The 17089-nt window shown below is 40.1% G+C and overlaps 1 non-coding gene across 1 annotated transcript; it reads left to right on the top strand.

The window, feature by feature from the left end:
* The first annotated feature begins 16739 nt into the window (after positions 1 to 16739).
* On the top strand, positions 16740 to 16846 carry LOC132358098 (U6 spliceosomal RNA). The gene has a single exon (XR_009500452.1). It is a non-coding gene; the product is annotated as a U6 spliceosomal RNA (small nuclear RNA).
* The last annotated feature ends 243 nt before the right edge of the window (positions 16847 to 17089 follow it).

Below are 17089 nucleotides of genomic sequence, written 5' to 3'. Positions count from 1 at the left end.
CATGGATCCAGACGAGACTCTAATTAGAAAAGATACATGCACCCCCATGTTCACAGCAGCACTATTCACGATAGCCAAGACATGGAAGCAGCCTAAATGTCCATCGACAGAGGAGTGGGTAAAGAAGATGTGGTACATATATACAATGGAACACTACTCAGCCGTAAAAAAGAATGAAATAATGTCATTTGCAGCAACGTGGATGGACCTAGAGATGATCATACTAAGTGAAGTAAGTCAAAGACAAATATCATCTGATATCATTTATATGTGGAATCTAAACAAAAATACAACAAACTAGTGAATAAAACAAAACAGAAGCAGACTCACAGATACAGAGGAGAAACTAGTGGTTCCCAGTGGGGAGAGGGAAGCGGGGAGGGGCAAGATAGGGGGAGGGGATTAAGAGGAACAAACTACTAGGTATAAAATAAATAAGCTATGAGGATATATTGTACAACACAGGGAGTGTTGCCAGTATTTTGTAATAACTATAAATGGAGTATAATCTATAACAATTTGGAATCACTACTTTGTATACTTTAATATAATATTGTAAATCAGCTATACCTCAATTTTTAAAAAGTTGGTTTTAATGTAGCAGGAATAAGGAAGATAGATGAGTAATACAGAAGCACTCTTTGGTGCTTTTGTGAATACAACAAAAAAGAAATAGACTCACACATATAGAGAAGAAACCAGTGGTTCCCAGTGGGGAGGGGCAATGTAGGGGGAGGGGAGTAAGAGATATACACTACTGTGTATAAAACAAAGGCTACATTGTACAGCACAGGGAATATAGCCAATATTTTGTAATAACTGGAAATGGAGTATAGACTATAAAAGTTTTGAATCACTTTGTTTTTACCTGAAACTAATATAATTTTAAATCAACTATAATTTAAAAAAAACAGTTATAGGAATTTGGGAGAAAAAAATATAAAGGAAACAGTGAAATGATTCCAAGGACATTTAAACTGCAAAGTCAGCTAATCTGAATAATTTGTGTATTAGTAAATGTTTCCTTTGTAAATATTAAAAACATACAAGAGAGAGACCTCCCTGTCCTATTTTTGCAACACCTTTTGAATCTATAATCACATAAGCATTAAAAGTTTAAAAATTTTAAAAGGGGAGAAAAACAAGGAGACAAAGAAAATGTGTCCCTTTAGGGTTTCTCTCATGTTCTCCCCTTAAGCGATAGAATTGTAGTCTTGTGTCTCTAAAGTTGGAAGGATCTTTGGAGATTATCTGACCCAGAGGAGAAAATTAAGAACCAGAATAGTTGTGGACTTTTTTTTTTTTTTTAATTTTAAGGTCACACAATTGGTAAGAAAATTTAAAAAAAAAAAGAAAGAAAGAAGGGGCTGAGTCATACTTGAAGAAACAGTGGTTGCTCATTTTACCAGATCTGTGAATGACTTTTTTTTTTAACTTTTTATTTTATATTGGAGTATAGGGGATTAACAATGTTGCGTTAGTTTCAGCTGTACAGCAATGTGATTCAGTTATACGTATACATGTACCTCTTCTTTCTCAGATTCTTTTCCCATTTAGGTGATTACAGAGTATTGAGTAGAGTTCCCTGTGCTCTACAGTAGGTCCTTGTTGGTTATCCATTTTATTTATTTATTTTTTCTTGAGGAAACTTTATTGAGATCAATACTTCAGTTTCACAATCACAGTAAAAACGGAGAGTTCGTTGGAATGTTCCAATTGTGATTTTTTCAAATATTTTATTAGGAAAATTTTAAAACATATAATTTGAAAAGATTTTACACTGAGCATTCCTTTACTCATCACCTAGAGTGAAGCATTAACGTTTACCTAGACTTGCTTTGTAGGCCTGTCTGTCCATTTATCTATCCCAATTTCCATCCATTATTCTACGTTTCTTTTTGAGACATTTTAAACTACGTACAGACATCCACACAGGCTACCCTGAAAATTTCAGTATACGTATCATTAACTAGGTTTTACTATTTGTTTAAAATTATTTCTAGGTAAAGTTTAAATACAATGAAATGCATAAATATTAAGTGTACCGTATGATAAGTTTTGACAAATAAATATGTCTATGCAACCAACCCTATCGAGGTAGACGTTACCGTTAGCCCAGAACAGTCTCTCGTCCTCCTTCCTTAAAATTAGCAAAGCCTGAAGGTCTGTGGGACGAAGTCCAGGAGAAACAAGGCACATACGTCCAGATGTCCTCTGCCGGTGGAATTACGTGGATATGGCTAATTGTCCCAGCAGTGGTATGGGACAACACATCTGAACTCTGGCCAAATTAGCCCACCCAAGCCTTGGTGTCCAGGAATTCTACTGGGGATCTGTCATGAAGGCTGAAGTGCCTGCCTCACAATTTCAGCTCTTCAGATCCCAGACCCCTAGAGCAAAGACCTGCATTCATCAAATAGCACAAATTAAGAATAAACTATTTAATCAGATTTGTACCACTTGGCCCAAAATGTCAAGCATACAGAAATGTTCTTCTCAGACAGACTGTTCTAATGCATCAGAACTCATTATTTCCCAGGTACCAGTCTGAGGCCATTCCTGAAGAGAAGCATTTGTAGTAAGTATGGAGGCAAACCGTACAAAAATGAGAGTACATGATTAAACTGCATAATCATGCACAAAGAGAAAGGGAAACAGCAGAAAACAGTTTGCAACACAATTTTGAAAAATAGAAAGCTGATGGTTAAGGTAACTGAAAAAAAAAATAAAGATGCCTACGTATTGGGATGTTATTGGTTATCCACTTTAAATATAGCAGTGTCGGGACTTCCCTGGTGGCGCAGTGGTTAAGAATCCGCCTGCCAGTGCAGGGGACACGGGTTCGAGCCCTGGTCTGGGAAGATCCCACATGCCACGGAGCAAATAGCCCATGTGCCACAACTACTGAGCCTGCGTTCTAGAGCCCACGAACCACAACTGCTGAGTCCGCATGCCACAACTACTGAGCCTGTGCTCTAGAGCCTGTGAGCCACAACTACTGAGCCCGCGCGCCTAGAGCCCATGCTCCGCAACAAGAGAAGCCACTGCAGTGAGAAGCCCACGCACCACAACAAAGAGTAGACCCCGCTCGCCAGAACTAGAGAAAAGCTCGCACGCAGCAACAAAGACCCAACGCGGCCAAAAATAAAAATAAATTAAAAAAAAATTTTTTTAATGAGATATGACCATAATTTAAAAATAAATAAATATAGCAGTGTGTACCTATGTGAACGACTTTAATTCCCCCAGTTCAAAAATCATGGTATGGAAAAATAAACACACCATCAAACACATAGCAGGAACATGGTGGACGTTCAGAAACAGAGGAAAACTTAAAACAGCCAGGTGACCTCGAAGCATCCGGTAAGACCCAGAGAAGACACCTCTACACCATCAGGGGGGCTGGAAGCTAGAAGAATGTCTTTTAAGCATGAAAGAGAAATTTCTGGATGTCTAAAATTCTACGCTGAGTCGAGTCTATTCTGAGTACAGAGGAAATAAAGACATAGTGCAAAGCCAGAGTGTTGTTTGTCTCTCACGGACCCTCATTGTTGGGACTTCAAAAGGAAACTCACAGGAAGAACAGTGTTGAAGTCAGATGAAGGAAGAGGATGCAAGAGACATTGTGAGCAAAAGGAGAAAAGGACCAGAGTGTGAACCCAATCTAACACTGACCACATCAAACCCAGCACCAATAATAAAATTACGACTATGTGAGGGCATACAAGCAAAGGTGGAGCCAAAATTAGCGGTGATAAAACTTGCAGAATAAACATGGAACAGAGTTAAAGCAAGTCATTTCTTTGAGAAGACAGTAAACATGTGAGCTTTATTATTTTTCTGCTGAAGTTATTAGGCATATTAAATTTAATCACTAAATCATGAAGACTGAAAACACAGCTTCCTCTTAAAAACATGGGAGAAATATTTTTTTTTTAATTTGGGTATCATAGAAGAGAAATAATAGAAGCGAAGAAAGGTAACGGTTCATAGAAATTGTAAAATAAGCACACAAAATGAAATTTAGAAATATTAGCAATTGCAGTACATACAAATGGATGAAAATATCTCTTGATAGATATGAACTCTTGGATCGGGTTTAAAAAAAAAATCTAGGTTCTTGCTAGTTTGAAAGGGTCTGAAACCAATAACCAAGAAAGGCTAAGATAAAGACACTAAAATGGTGAGTAGCTATGAAGAAGAACTTTTTGGAGCCCTGTTCAAATCAAGTAAAAAAGACTTTAGGAAGTTAACAAAAAAAGAAAAAGAAACATGGATAAAGAAGACTAGTATGAAGCGATAAATTTTCGCCAGAAAGTTATAAACATGCTAAAGTTCTTTGGACCTGGTAGCAAAGCACTTAAATACACAAAGCAAGATTTGGGGGAATTATAAGAATAAGCTGTCCAACATACAGCCCAGCCATCTACAAGTCTTTGCTTAGAGAGAATCCTGCTTTCAAAGGAGAGACATACCAACTCTCATTTGTGTAAAAATTAATGATTAGAGATACAGTATAAACTGAATAAAGCTCGCCTTTATTTCTACTTAATTGGCCTTTTGACCACTCCATGGAATCCAAGGGACTTGATACACTGAGTAGGTGGCGGAGGGGGAAATGGGATTCCTCCAAGCTCGTTCTCACTCCTGGGAGAGCCTGATACCTTAACCACCCTAGAACATGTGTGATCCATTAAGAAGAATTTTTGCAAGGGTCTGAATAAACTTGGAGGCGGAGGTTTTCTGTCGTCAATGTATTTTCGTGGAACCATGGGACACAGTCTCGGGATGACAGCCAGAAAGTTGCCAGTTGGAAAAAGAGTTGCATCAGTGAAAACCTTTTACCCGCCAGCCACTTGGAAAATGAAAGTTACACGACGAAAATAAACATACAGCCCAAATGAAAACCAGATGCATGCAGCTTTGAGGTTCTCTCTGTGTTTGGTTTCCTCTCCATCTTATGTTACATTCCTTCTAAAATGGATGCGACTTCTGGAAATTACTTTGCACAGTGAGATCTCCCATTTGTTTGGGGCAACATCTTTAGATAGACAAGTAGAGAGATTCCCCAGTTCTGACTCAGCTAAGGGAGATAGAAGTCTATTGTACATCCGAGGACACGTCTGGAACAAATCAGGCACATTTACTTGTTTCTAAGTACCAATCCAGACAGTAGCTTAAAAGTAATTTATATATCCCCTCTCCCCCCAATCCTTCTGTTTAGGATGGCCACACCCAGTGCCAAATTTTTTATCCTGTCGACAAGACCTTGACTTTTACGCATTTGACACTTTTTTGAGATACTGTACATTTTGTCTTTCTGCCTTTCTAAAAAGATGGCTTACTGGGCAGAAAAGAATACGTTCAGTCTGTGAAATGCACGAGTAGGCCTGGAAACGTATAAGGGACTTTTCACGCTCACTTGGTTTTGACATACGCTTTGGGGTATGGCTACACATATGACATTTTTTTGAAAACCAAGTTGAATAACGGCATTCCACAGTGTCTGGAGGCAGTGGGCAAAGCCTGACGTTATAACCAGGCACATCAGATTCAACTCTGGGCTTTCACACTGAGCTGTCTGAATTTGAGCTTTCTCACCTGTAAGAGCAAAAGCAAGAAGGAGAACGCACAGAAGAAAACACTGTGAGGTTACCACGAGAAAGCGTAAGATACAAATCTCCCAGTTTTGTACAACACGAGGAATATAGCCAATATTTTTTAAATTAATTTTTATTGGAGTATAGTTGATTAACAATGTTGTGTTAGTTTCTGCTGTACAGCAAAGTGAATCAGTTATACGTACACATATATCCACTCTTTTTCAGATTCTTTCCCCATATAGGTCATTACAGAGTATTGAGTAGAGTTCCCTGTGCTGTACAGTAGGTCCTCATTAGTTACCTATTTTATATATAGTGGTGTGTATGTGTCAGTCCCAATCTTCCAATTTATCCCTCCCCCCCCCCCTTTTCCCCATTGGTAACCATAACTTTGTTTTGTACCAATATTTTGTAATAGCTATAAATGGAAAGTAACCTTTAAAAGTTGTATAATTTTTTAAAATTTAAATAAATAAATGCCACAGTACCTCCCAACTTTGGTCTAAAGAAGCATTTGCTCCTTCCATCCCTGCCAAAAGGAACACAGGTACTCATCCTCAAATAGTCTTCATAATTTTTTTTGTTGCTTTTTACAAAGATACTTATTTTCATGTATTTTCCAAATTTTCTTCAATGAAGGAAAAAGTTATTTTCTCAAATAAAATAAGAAAACAAACTTGGTTTTGCTCAATGTGGTCTATTCACACACTCTTTTTTTTAATATAAATTTATTTATTTATTTATTTTATTTTTGGCTGCGTTGGGTCTTCGTTGCTGCGTGTGGGCTTTCTCTAGTTGCAGTGAGTGGGGGCTACTCTTCATTGCGATGCGTGGGCTTCTCATTGCGGTGGCTTCTCTTGTTGCGGAGCACGGGCTCTAGGCGCGCGGGCTCAGTAGTGGCAGCATGTGGGCCTTAGAGTGTGCAGGCTTCAGTAGTTGTGGCAGAGGGGCTCAGTAGTTGTGGCCCGTGGGCTCTAGAGCGCAGGCTCAGTAGTTGTGGTGCACGGGCTTAGCTGCTCTGCGGCCATGTGGGATCTTCCCGGACCAGGGCTCGAACCCGTGTCCCCAGCATTGGCAGGTGGATTCTTAACCACTGTGCCACCAGGGAAGCCCCTTCACACACTCTTCATATTACTATATGCCTTATGCTCTCAAATTTTCTTAGCTCATTAAAAAAAGGTTGACGTGATTTATAAGACATTTTCTGTTAAAAAACAAAGTAAGTCCATCAAATGATGCATTCACACAGCTACTGTGTTTTAGCATTGCTTCACATGAGGAGAATAGGACTTGTTTTAATGGCATTTCTTGGAATTTTTTTTTTACTCTTGGTAAAAATCTATTGTCCAGGGTGGCCCTCTTTTCCGGACAATGAAAAATATTTTAACTGTATTATAAAGTGATGAAGAGAAACTACAGATGCTAAATGAATGCATGATAGAGTTGGTTTTGCCTGTCTCTGGAGAGAGATTTCACGTGGCCACAGCCCTTGTAAATAAGAAACATTTCTTGGTTGGTTACGCTAGAAGATGCTGACCCCCATATTTATTTTACCCCTTGTGACCTTACCAGTTGTTCTACCATTTATGAAGGAAAAAAAAAATCATGTTGAAAGAAAACAATGATGAAGCACAGACATAGGAAACTTGCCACCAAACAATTTGTTTCAACAGCTTGACCAGACTTTGTCAGTGAACCTAACGTAGAAAGAGATCAGTTAATAGTCCCAAATTATGGATTACTTTGTGGTTGTTCAGAGCGTTTCAAACACTGGATGTTTTCCAGTTATTTTCATTCACTGGATGAAAAGGACACTAGGTTTACAGAAATGGAGTTTAATTTTACAGGATACCATCCAAGTATACATCTATTTTTAAATCCTGCTATTTGTGAAAGCAAATCGTAAAGGGGAACATCGATTCGGATAATTCTGTGGCTTCTTTTATAATGAGTAGAAGTCTCTTTTGCAAGAAATTGCTCTTGAAAGGGATCTCAGATGATTTTATTGTCATCCATTTTTTTTCCTATTGTATTTTAACGTCTGTGATGTGTTGTTTCACCCTGTTTTGTTTATAGAAGCTTAGATGTTCTCTTGAGCTGTGTCAGCAACCTGGCACCGATGCTGAGCAATGCCGAGCTTCCCCAAAACATGGCCAAGGAGGGGTTGTCACAGTCTTGAGGGTGTTGTTTTGATCCTAGTTACTAGTGGAGCTGCCCGACCTTGCCTTGTGCCTACCATCTAGCAGTTCCTCCATAAGTGCTATTTCCATTCCCCTGCTGTGAAACCCATCGATGTAAACCAAAACACAAAATAAATTCCGTGATCGCCTCTCAGAACTCGTTGACCTTTGCATGTCCATCTGATTCCATCGGGCAGCTCCAACGCTGAGAAAACCAAGACGAAACCAAACTCCTGTGTTCTTGCCATGAACCGCAGCAACAAAAGAGAAGAAAGTAATAGAAATATGAACTCCTCCTTTGCAACTTTCCAGTTTTCATTTGGCGCTCAGGGAAATCCGATGCTTGTGTTTGCTGGGTATATATATAGTCTCATAGCATAATGTAAGGCATATTTTGAGCTCATGATGAAATGTATTGGAATCTAAAGGTTTTGGGGAAATGGCCAGTCTTATCTAGTCTGACATGTTTTGTGGAGTTTATTTGCTCACTGGACACACGTGTCAGAGCCTGCTGGTGATGTCAAAAACTGAGCTGCTCTGCACCGGTGCCAGATCGCATCTCAGAGACAGAGTTTTGGGTGAAGCAGAAAAGGAGAGCTTTATTGCTTTGCCAGGCAGAGGGGGACACAGCGGGCTCCTGCCCTCGAAAAACTGTGTGTCCCAACTTGGGAGGGTTTGATGAGGAGTTTATAGCAATAGTTCGAGGGTGAGGTTGCTGATAAGATTAGGGTGTGTGCAGGGGCTTGGCCGCTTCTCCCTTGATTAGCAACTGTTCCTCATCCGCCCTTGGGAACTCAGGGAAAGTCATGGAGGCTGGAGTCTTGCCTACAAGAAACGGGGGACAAAAAAAGGCTTCGGGAGCCCACTGGGCGCGCTACCCCGCCCCGGTCTCACTAGGACTCAGGATGCAAAACAGGATTGACCCACCAGCCATCTCGCCACTTTAGCAAGAGCAGGGCAGGCAGTTACAAATGACAATCTTGCCATTTCAGTTTTGCGAACACTCAGACCAACCCTGACTTTCGCCAGCCCTCCGGCTATATCTTTTTTTTCTTTTTTTCTTTTTTTTTCCCCTGACCTGATCACCCTGGGGCTTTTTAATTCTTATTTTGCCACACCTGAACCTCACCTCTGTTTCTAGATATGCTAATCTCCTTCTTTTCAAGGGAGTGAGTTGACTTTTCTTCAGCTGGTTTTAATTGTGCGAGCTTGAAAAGCCTGCTCCTGGAATGGAGTTATCCGAATCATTGGTGAAAAATATTTCCTGATCCAAGAGTGAGGTCATGTAAGTTCTCCTGTGCCCCGTCTGCAGACAGAACCACAGAGAGCGTGTCATTCCAAATGCCACAAGGCATCTGAACTCTCTAGGTAAGATCGGGCATCCGTTTGCTCCTGGACTTCCCTTCGACGTATCTATAAATGCCCGCATTAGCCAGCGTTTAAACACCAAACAGAAAGCAGATGAGTGTTTGCCAAGGGCCACAGCGAGGGAAAACTGGGGAGTGACTGCTTTAATGGGTACAGAGTTTCCACTTGGGGTGATGAAAAACGTTTGGAACTACATAAAGGGGATGATTGCACAACATTGTGAATGTGCTAAATGCCACCCAGTCGGGTATTTTAAAATGGTTACAACGGCGTTATGAGTTGAACTGTGTGCCCCTCAAATTCACATGTTAAAAAGTCCCGACTCTCTGTCCCTCAGAATGGGACCTTATTTGGAATTAGGGTCATTGTGATGTAACGAAGTCGTACTGGAGGAGGGAGGGATCCTAATCCAACAAGACTGGAAATCTGGACACAGATCCACAGAGGCGGGGAGAACAGCGTATGAACATAAAGACAGAAATTGGGATGATTCCTCCATAAACCAAGGAACACAAGGCTTCCCAGCACCGCCAGAAGCTGGGAGAGAGGCGCGAGTTTCCCCCAGAACCTCCAGAAGGAATCAGTCGTGCGTGCACCTTGACTTCAGGCTTCTGTTCTTCAAAGAGTGATTTTTCTGTTGTTTCGAGCCCCCCAGTGGGTGGCACTTTGTTACGGCAGCCCTAGGAAATTAATGCAGGTGGTGCAATGTATATTAGGGGTATTTTAACCACAATAAGAAGAACAGGTTATCAGGATGTAAGATATACCTCAGAATGACATGCTTGAAAAGTAGTTGACCTAAAAGCACAGAGACGTAAAAAGAAGAAGATTCACACATGCAGATGAATTTCCAAGGAATCAGGCTCTTGTGATAAGCGATTTACAGAACTGTCCCAAACCCTCTAGTAGGTACAGGAGAAAGATCCCATTGGCCCCAAAGTTTATGGACGTTGCCTGGTTCTTGAGTCAGGAAGGGCTTTGTTTTTCCCCCCAGGGAAATCACCGGGGTGCTCTCCACATCTATGAAGAACTCAGGTGAGCTCCCTGGGGAGGGTCCTTCCAGGTGGATGACTTTCCACCTGACCAAGGACGCTCGGTCTACCTGTCTGCATCTCCTCTGATGCGAAGCAAACCAGCTGGGCAGAGCAGAGTCCTGACCTCCAGGAGGGTTTTGGGCAAGCGTGGAGCTGAGGAACAGGCGCCCTCTTGGAGGACGGAGGAGGAAGTGGCAGTAGGCAAACTGGAGAAACCTGGACCAAAAAATGACCAAGAGAAAGAGAAAGCCTGGAGTTTGAACGGACAGATCTCACAACCCCTGGCACTGTGCCTCTCAGCACCCCTGTTTTTCCTTCTTAGACATTGACTTCAGCTCCTAATTATTCAAACAACTTCCTCTAAAAGATCAACACTTCCCAAAAAGTAGGAGCCACTTCTATTTTGTCCCAATTCGTCCTCTAGGTGTTAAGACAGAGACTAGCCCGAATCAGCACCCAACGAAAATTCTTGAATAATTAAGCGAACGAATGAGTGAATAAACTTATGAGTGAATGGGAGGAGGGATAGTTAGGGAGGTTTGGGTTGACATGTCCACACTACTATATTTTAAATGGATAACCAACAAGGACCTACTGTAGAGCACAGGGAACTCTGCTCAATATTATGTAACAACCAAAATGGGAAAAGAATTTGAAAAGAGAATAGATATACATGTCTATGTATAACTGAGTCACTTGGCTGTTCCCCTGAAACTATCACAACATTGTTAATCAACTATACTCCAATATAAACTAAAAAGTTAAAAAATAAAAAATTTAAAGGCTTTACGTTCTGTCAAAAAAAAAAAAAAACTCACCCAGTGCCCTAGAATTAAGAAGCATCCAACAAATGTTTGCTAAGTGATTGAATCCCTGAAGATGACATGACATTTTCCCCCCTAAATTTTCCTTTAAGGATGTTACGCCCCAAACCATTAATGCTTAAAATAGGAGTGACTCAAAAAGGCAAGACACAAGTGTTGGTAAGGGTGTGGAGGAAAGGAAACCCTCATGCATTGTTGCTGGGAATGTAAATTGGTGCAGCCACTGTGGAGAATAATATGGAGATTGCTTAAATAAAAATAGGACTGCCATGTGGTCCAGCAACTCCACTTCTGGGTATTTATCCAAAGAAAGCAAAACCACTAATTAAAAAAAAATCTACACCCCAATGTTCATTGCAGCATTATTTACAATAACCAAGGCATGGAAACAACCTAAGTGTCCATCAACAGACGAATGGATAAAGAAGAGGTGGGGTGTGTGTGTGTGTGCCTGTGGATGCATACATACATTCATATATAGTGGAATATTACTCAGCCATGAAAAAGAATGAAATCTTGCCATTTGTAACAACATGGATGGACCTTGAGGGCATCATGCTTAGTGAAATAAGTCAGATGCAGAAAGACAAATTCCACATGGTTTCATTCCTATGTGGGATGAAACAAACTAATAAAGAAGCAAACAGACAAACAAAAAAAGCCAAAATAAGTGAACAAACCAAACCGAACAAAAGCAAACATGTAAATTCAGAGAACTGAGTATCGGTTATCAGAGAGGAAGGGGCCAGAGACGGACGGCAAAATGGGTAAAGGGGATCAAATATATGGTGATTGGTGGAAACTAAGTTTTTGGTGGTGTATACAGAAGTAGAAATATAATGCTGTACACATGTAACTTATATAATGTCATAAACCAATGTTACCTCAATTTAAAAAAATAAAAATAAATAAAGTAGTAGTGACTTACTAATTTGCATGACAACCCTTGCTGGGAGGTATAATTGTGTTTTGGAACCATTCTCCAAAATGAAAATATTTACTTATTCAGGAAATAATAAGAAAATGAATATAGCTGAATTGGATTAAGCATCAAGACTACATTCTAGTTCCCTGAAGCAATTTAGGACAATAGAGCAACAAACAAACCACTACAAACAGCAAAGCAAGAATTGGAATTGCAATTGAGGGGAATTAAGTGTTTTTAAAAAACCAAATTTATGCTACTCCTCAATAGTATTGGAAAGCATGCAACTGCTTTGTTGTGGAATTGAGTCCAACTTTTTGTTTCTTCAATAATTTGTTTTTGCATTGATGGTTTAATTCGTCTATTTCTCCTGAGGTTTGTTGACATTATTTGGTTTTCCCTTGTACTGTAAGAAAGAAAATGAGACTGTATTTATACTAAAAATGTGAGCAGGGCCATTCTAAAATATTACAGCTCCAGGAATTTCCATAGGGTCAGTTTCAGCTGATTCATTTAAAATTGTCCTGATAGAAATTTGTATTCTATAAGCAGATAATGAAATGTTTAGGGGTACTTTAGGGTCATGTTTTGTTTCCCTTTTATCCTCCAAATATCATTCTATAGATTATTTTAACATGAGTCTTAACGGTTTTTCCTTATGGTTACATCTTGAAAATGGGCTGGTAACCATCAGTGAATGTATTTCTACTAGATTTTGCTGTTGTGGAAAGAAGGTTGGATTACACATGGAAATGTGAGTTTGAGCCCTGTTTCTGATTCTTATTAGTGACATCTCAGGAGAGGCATTTAACTTTCATTCATTCATTCATTCATTCAGTAGACATCTACTGAGTCCTGCCTTTTTGCAGAGGGACTCATCCATCATGAATTCATTCATTCATTCAGTAGACATCTACCGAGTCCTGCCTTTTTGCAGAGGGACTCATCCATCACGAATTCATTCATTCATTCAGTAGACATCTACTGAGTCCTGCCTTTGTTCAAAGGGACTCATCCATCGTGAATTCATTCATTCATTCAGTAGACATCTACTGAGTCTCACCTTTGTTCATAGGGACTCTTGCAGCTACTGGGCTACGTCAGGGAAAAAACATGTCTTGCATTCTGCTGAAGCCTCTATTATAGAATAAACATCAGGCATCTGTGAGTCACAGAAAATGCTAGAAGGTGATAAATGCTATGGAAAGTTTAAAAAGCAGAAGAGTATATGGGGAATTGGAGCCCTCAGCTGAGAGCAGAAGAGAAGTTGAAGTTTTCTGTGCAGGAGTGTCAAGCTTGCTTTCATGGAGAAGGTGGCATTTCAGCTAAGGCATGGGGGCCATGAGGGCTGATCTCAAGCAGACGGCTGGAGGGAGAGTTTTCCAGGTAGTGGGAACAGGTTGTGCAAAGGCCCTGTGGTAAGGGGCACCTAGCATGTTTATGGAACAACATGGGTGGGGAAGAGTGAATGAGGAACAGGTTGTACAGACAAGATGGTAAGGGGTGAAGTGAGTCCTATAGAATAATGAAATCACATGTGCCTTTGGGAACATCCCTAATAATCCACGGCACTCTGGTTGTTTGCTGGAAAAGAGTTGGTGGTATTTGGGATCAGGGTGATTGCAATGAAGATGGTGAGAAGTGCTCAGAGAGCTGATATACTTGAATGGTGCTATGGGTTGAATTGTGTCCCCCACCAAAAAAAAAAAATGATGTTTGACATCTCAACTGCCAGTACCTGTGAATGTGACCTTATTTGGAAATAAGTTCTTTGCAGACACGATCAAATTAACATGAGGTCATTTGGGTGGGCCCTTACAAAACGTGACTGGTGTCCTTAATTAGAAGCTTGGGATTAACATATACACACTACTATCTATAAAATAGATAACCACCAAGGACCTCCTCACAGAACTATACTCAATATTTTGTAATAACCTATAGGGAAAAGAATCTGAAAAAGAATACATGCGTATAACTGAATCACTTTGCTGTACACCTGAAACCAACACAACGTTGTACATCAACTATACTTCAATAAAAAAATAAATATTTTGTTAAAATATAACAAATTTTATATAAAATTTTATATAAAATTTTATATAAAATTATATCAAATTTTATAATTTTAATAAAAAAATTATTTTAATTTAAAAATATTTTGAAAATCAAAAAAAAAAAGAAGAGGGAAATTTGGACACAGACAGACACAGGTGGAGAAGGCCATGCGAGATCAAAGGCAGATACAGTACTCCCCACCTTATCTGTGGTTTCACTTTCCGTGGTTTCAGTTACCCATGGTCCACCTCAGTCAGAAAATATTAAATGGAAAATTGAAGAAATAAACAATTCCTAAGTTTTAAATTGTGCAGCATCCTGACTTGTGTGAGAAAATCTTGCCCGGTCAGCTCTGTCCTGCCTGTGACGTGAATCTTCCCTTTGTCCAGCAACTTTCACCCTTTCCTCACTTAACAGCCATATAGTAGGATGCTTGTGATGTAGTGATTTATTTTTTAATTAATTAATTTAATTGAAGTCTAGTTGATTTACAATGTGTGCCAATCTCTGCTGTACAGCAAAGTGACTCAGTTATACGCATATAGACATTCTTTTTTTTATATTCTTTTCCATTATGGTTTTATCCTAGGCAATTGGATACAGTTCCCTGTGCTGTACAGTAGGACCTTGTTGTTTATCCATTCTAAACATAATAATAGTTTGCATGATATAGTGATTTATATATTTGCTCTTCATCTGTTCCTGGCACAGAGTTCCCAAAACCCTCGGCATTTCCCGTGTTAAGAGCCATAAAGGTGTCTTTTGTTGTATTCATGAGATGACATTTGCAAATCACCTAAGGATGGGGGCTGATTTCCAGGGGATCCAACCATGTACTGAAGAATGGGGCAGTCCCTTATTTATTCCTCTGTTCTCGGGTTCTAGCAGAATGGTTGGCTTATGACTTGTATTCATTAGCTATGGCTGTGTAGCAAATCATCACAAACTCACAAGTTTACAAGAACACACGTTTACTATCTCCAGCTTCTGGGGGTCAGTTTAACTGGGTCCTCTGATTAGGATCTCACAAAGCTGCAATCCAGGTGTGCCCAGGGCTGGTGTCTCATCTGAAGGCTCCATGGGGCAAAGATGCACTCCCGAGCTCATTCACGGGGTTGTTGGTAGAATTCAGTTCCTCAGGGGTTGTTGGACTAAGCAGCTGCGTTCCTAGCTGGCCGTCAGGCTGCCCTCAGTTCTCTGTCCTGCAGACCTCTTCATAGGGCAGCTCACGGCATATTTCATCAAACCCAGCAATGGTGGGTGTCCATACAGAGAACCTGCTCATAAGACATAAGTCACAGTCTTATGTAATATGATCACAGAAGTGGCATCTCCTCACCTTTGTCATCTTCTCTTGGTTAGAAACAAAACACAGATCCCACCCACACTCAGGGGGAGCAGATTATACAAGGACATGAATATCCAGAGGTGGACATCGCTGGAACCACTCAGAGTCTGCCCACCTCCTGGAAGAGACGTAATACATGTTTCTTGAAAGAAAAATAATAATCATCGCTGATGGTAGAGCTGACATAGAACCCAGCTTTCTGAGTTGGAGGTCAGTGTCTGTTGCCAATTTCTGTCCTGAAAATAAGAACCCCCAGGACACTGGACAGCTGGGGAGAGGGGGGGGGAGTGGAGGAAAGATCACGTTACAAAGATGAGTGCACACGACACCAAACCCCGACCGCCCCTCTGTTCTGAGAACCAGCTTGGTCTGCCTTCTAATCAAACCTAGCCCATTCTTTTATAATATCTCATAGGAAATTTAAAATGTGTTCGGTTGTGGACTTGGCTTTTTGAAAGATCTCCCGTGATTGTTGTTTCATACATCATAATAAAAACAGACTTTATAGGGTTTCTTTCCCAACCTTTGTTATATTTTAAACAGTAAGAGATCCAGTGAGACACCTTCCCACCCCCCTCCCCAACGGGGCTCCCAACGCAGAAACAAACTTGAAATGTCGGATCCACTTTAGAAGATGTTTATTCAGCTGGAGAACAAACACTGCTTCGGTGAACTTCAAAAACAACAGGGATAAAAACCTTCCATACACTTGGCATAATTTAATTAGCCTCTATTTTTCAAGCTGCATGGAGACAGAAGTCAACATGTGTGCACTCTAAAAATGAAATTTTGGATTATCACTTTAATGTACACCCAGGAAACATTACCCTGAAGTACTTGATGTTTCCAGAAACTCTAATGAATGTTTTACATGCATTCTTTTTTTAAAAAATTTTTTTTATATTGGAGTATAGTTGACTAATAATGTTGTGTTAGTTTCAGGTGTACAGCAACGTGATTCAGTTATACATAGACTAGTATCTATTCTTTTTCAGATTCTTTTCCCATTTAGGTTATTACAGAATATTCAGCAGAGTTCCCTGTGTTATACAGTAGGTCCTTCTTGGTTATCTATTATATGCTTTCTGTCATTTTCTTTTGTATATGGGTTAAAACGTATTTGCCTTCATCTACGGTTTGCAGAAGTGCCATTTACATTAGGGACCAGATCATTGTCTGTGGTGGGGCGCATCCTGGGCATTGTAGGATGCTTGGCGGGGCCCCTGGGTTCTACACACTAGATTCCAGTAGAATCATCCATTCTTGGAAACCAAAAATGTTTCCAGACATTGCCAAATATCCCTTGGGGGAGAAAATCATTCTGGGTCGAGAATCACTGATAATGAATAGAAGACTGGAAGAAAAGTCCCCCCAGATTTTTATTTCAAGAGAATCAATAGTGCTCGCTACGGCAGCACATATACTAAAATTGGAATGATACAGAGAAGAGTAGCAGGGCCCCTGCGCAAGGATGACACGCAAATTCGTGACGCGTTCCATATTTTTAATAAATAAAAAAAACAATAATAATAAATGTTGGTATACTCACAAATGAAAAAAAAAAAGAACCACATAATACATCCCAGTATCACTCTTTCCAGTTAGAACGTTCAGGCTACATTATCACCAGCACCTGGCATTGATATTTACTTACAGAGTGGGTCTTGTTTTCACTCCCTTTGACTTCAGGTGGATCCAGGGTATGGTGTTTTATCTCCCTTAAAATGTGCCATAGCCAAACTTACTTAC

This window comes from Balaenoptera ricei, chromosome X, assembly GCF_028023285.1.
Source record: "Balaenoptera ricei isolate mBalRic1 chromosome X, mBalRic1.hap2, whole genome shotgun sequence".
Classification (NCBI taxonomy): domain Eukaryota; kingdom Metazoa; phylum Chordata; class Mammalia; order Artiodactyla; family Balaenopteridae; genus Balaenoptera; species Balaenoptera ricei.
This window is presented reverse-complemented; position numbering and strand designations above follow the sequence as displayed.